Source organism: Pteropus vampyrus, unplaced genomic scaffold (genome assembly GCF_000151845.1).
Source record: "Pteropus vampyrus isolate Shadow unplaced genomic scaffold, Pvam_2.0 Scaffold334, whole genome shotgun sequence".
NCBI classification, from domain to species: domain Eukaryota; kingdom Metazoa; phylum Chordata; class Mammalia; order Chiroptera; family Pteropodidae; genus Pteropus; species Pteropus vampyrus.
In genome coordinates, this window is record NW_011889115.1 from 1,113,671 (window position 1) to 1,117,398 (window position 3,728).

Below are 3,728 nucleotides of genomic sequence, written 5' to 3' on the forward strand. Positions count from 1 at the left end.
TGTATTTCCTTATAAATTTTAGAACCAGTAGCTCCTTCGTCCAAGTGACCTGCCTCAGCTCATGTTGTGGATTTTCCCCAAATTCAAAGGCCCAGGTTCCCCAAACAAGCCACAGCCAGCCTGTGCCTTGTAGTTCTTGCTAAGTGGCCCCAAGCCCAACACAAGTGGCAACCGGTCTCAACTTGCATTTTAACTCTCATCAGCTGGCCACGAGTGCTGGCCAGTCTTGGACTGGAATCGAGCTAAGAGACCACAAGCCTGGCAAAAGTGGCAGCTGACCTCAGCTCACATCATGGTACCTGCCAAAGGGTCCCAAGGCCAGTGCAAGTAGTAATCAACTGAAGATTACTTTGTAGTTCCTACCAAAGGCACAAGTAGTGGCTGATGTTGGCCTACACCGGAGCCCCTCCCAAGTAGTTTCATACCCAAAACACCCAGTGGCCGGCTTCAAACCACACCAGAGAACCATCCAATCAGCTCCACAAATAATTCACCGAAAGGGCAGACTCAGCTGGCATTAGAGCCCCGCTAAAGCAACTCCCACTCCATGGAGTCAGTCTCCATACAACAGCTCATCTACTGTAGTCACAGCCTGCCTTCAAAGCCTGGTGTTAACCCCACCCACTGATGTACCAACAGTAATCAAGGCCCAACTACAAGAGGGCCCACATGAGCCACACAGGGGGTACCCAGCTCAGGGAATCAGGGAGACTGTGCTACTGGGCCCCATAGGACACCTACATAAGGCCACTCTGTCAAGACTGGGAGACAGAGATTTACCTAACACATAGAACATATAAGAAGTCAGCAAAATGGGACAAACAGGTCCCAAATGAAAAACAGGACAAAACTCCACAAAAAGGACTAAAATAATAGACAATCTACCAGAGTTTAAAATACTCGTTATAAGGCTGCTCAATGAACTTGAGGGAATAGATGAATTCAGTGAGAACTTTAGCAGAGATATAAAACAAAAAGAGGAGATGGAAAACAGAAAAGAACCAGTTGGAAATGAAGGCTACAATAATCGAAATGACTACATAAGACGGAATCAACAGATTTCATGAAGCAGAGGATCAAATTAGTGATCTGGATGATAAGGTAGCAGAAAATACTCAATTGGAACAGAAAAAATAATTTTTAAAAAAGGATAGTTTAAGAGACCTTGGATACAACATCAAGTGTATCAACATGTGCATCATAGGGGTACCAGAAGAGAGACAGCAGTGGATTGAAAACCCATTGGAAGAAAAAATGGCTAAAAACTTCCTTAACCTGACAAAGGAAATAGTCACATAAGTCCGGAGAATCCCAAACAAGATGAATCCAAAGAGGCCCATACCAAAACACATAATTAAAAGGTCAAAGGTTAAAGACAATCTTAAAAAGAGCAAGAGAAAACCACCCTTGTAGTTATGTACAAGAGAGCTCCCCTAAGACTATATCAGTTGATTTCTCAAGAGAAATTTCGCAGGCCAGAGGGATTGGCATGAAATATTCAAAGTGATAGAAGGCCTATGACTAAGATTACTCTACCCAGCAAGGCTATAATTTATAATTGAAGGAGAGAGTTTCCCAGACAAGAAAAAGCTAAAGGAGTGTATCGCCATTAAACCAGTAGTACAAGAAATGTTAGACATCTTTAAGATAAAAAATATGAATGAAAAAATATAGAAAAAAATTCTCATAAAGGCAAAAACAGTAAAAGTAGTGCATTGACCAACTATAAAGCTAGTGCAAAGGTTGAGACAAAAGTAGGAAGATCCTGTGAAATTGCAACATTACAGGATACACAGAAATACATGTATAAGAGGTAAAAAATGACAAACACACATGAGGGTGTGTAAAATTTCTGATTTTAAAATAGTTTGAACTGAAGTGACCACTAAGACTGCTATAAACATAGCTTGCTATATATGAAGCACATGGTAACTGCAAACAAAAATCTATAAAAGATATACAAGAAATACAGAGAAAAGAATCCAATATAACACTACAGAAAATCATCAACATACAAGAAAGCAAGAGAGGGAACAGAACTACAAAAACAATCAAAATGACGAAAAGGCAATAACTACATACCTACTGATAATTACTTTAAATGTAATTTAAATAGAAAAAAACAGGAAACAATACCATGAATTACATACTAAGAAATTGGACAACCTAGAAGAAATGGATAAACTTATAAGAGTGAACCATGAAGAAACAGAAAATCTGAATAGACCAATCACTAGCAATGAAATTGAAGCAGTAATCAAAAAACTTCCAACAAAAGCCTTCACAGGTGAATTCTACCAAACATTAGAGAATTACTACCTAGCTTTCTTTATTTCAAAAAAATTAAAGAAAAAGGAAGGCTTCCAAACCCATTACCCTGATACCAAACTGGACGAAGCCATTATATAAAAAAAAAAATTATAGGCTATTATCTCTGATAAACATAGATGCAAAAATTCTCAAAATACTAAACTGAATTCAACAATACATTAAAAAGATACACTATGATCAAGTCAGATTATAGCAAGGACGCAGGGATGGTTAAATTACAACAAAAGAATGTGATATATGACTAACAAACTGAGGAATAAAAATTTCATGATCTCAATAAAATGCAGAAAAAATATGACAAACTTCAACATCCATTTATGATAAAAATTTTCAGCAACATGGGAACAAAGATTTAAAATGATAAAGGCTATGACAAGCCCACAGCTAACTTCATACTCGAGGGTGAAAAGCTGAAAGCTTTTCTCCTAAGATCAAGATGAGATGTCCACTCTCAACAGTATTATTCAATATAGTATTGTTAGGTCCTAGCCACAGCAAACAAAATGAAATCAAAGAGCAAGAAGTGTCACTATTTGCAGATGACATGACACATATAGAAAACCCTAAAGAATCCATCAAAAACAGAATAAACTCATCAAAGTAACAAGATACAAAATTAATATACAAAAATCTGTCACATTACACTAATAAACAGGAGAAATTAACAATCTCATTTACAATTACCTCAAAAATAATAAAATATCTACAAATAAATTTAACCAAGGAGGTGAAAGACCTGCACTCTGAAAACTGTAAGACATTGAAAAAATTGAACACAAATAAATGGAAAGATATACTGAGCTAATGGACGGGAAGGGTTAATATAACAATGTCTATACTACCCAAAGGGATCTATAGATTCAGTGCAATCCCTGTCAAAATATCATGGCATTCTTTTCAGAACCAGAGTGTAATCCAAAATTTATAGGGAATCAACAAAGAACAGAAACAGCCAAGAATAACAGTTGCATGTATCACGCTCCCCGATTTCAGAATACACTACAAAGCTATAATAATCAAAAAGGCATGGTATTAGCACAAAACCAGAAACAGATTAATGGAAAAGAATGGAGGGCCAAGAAATAAATCCTCACATAGTTAATTATGACAAAGGAAGAAAAATATAACAGAAATTAGTGTCTTCAGTAAGTGGAGTTGGGAAAACTGGATGGATACATGTGAAAAAAAGGAAACCAGACCACTCTCTTACACCAAAATAAACTCAAAATGGATTAAAGATTTAAATGTAAGACCTGACACTATAAAACTTCTAAAGGAACACAGGTAGTACTATTTGACATCAGTCTTTGGAAGATCTTTTTGTATATGTCCCCTTGTAAAAGGGAAACAGAAGAAATAAACAAATGAAACTACATCAAACTAAAACACTTCTGCAC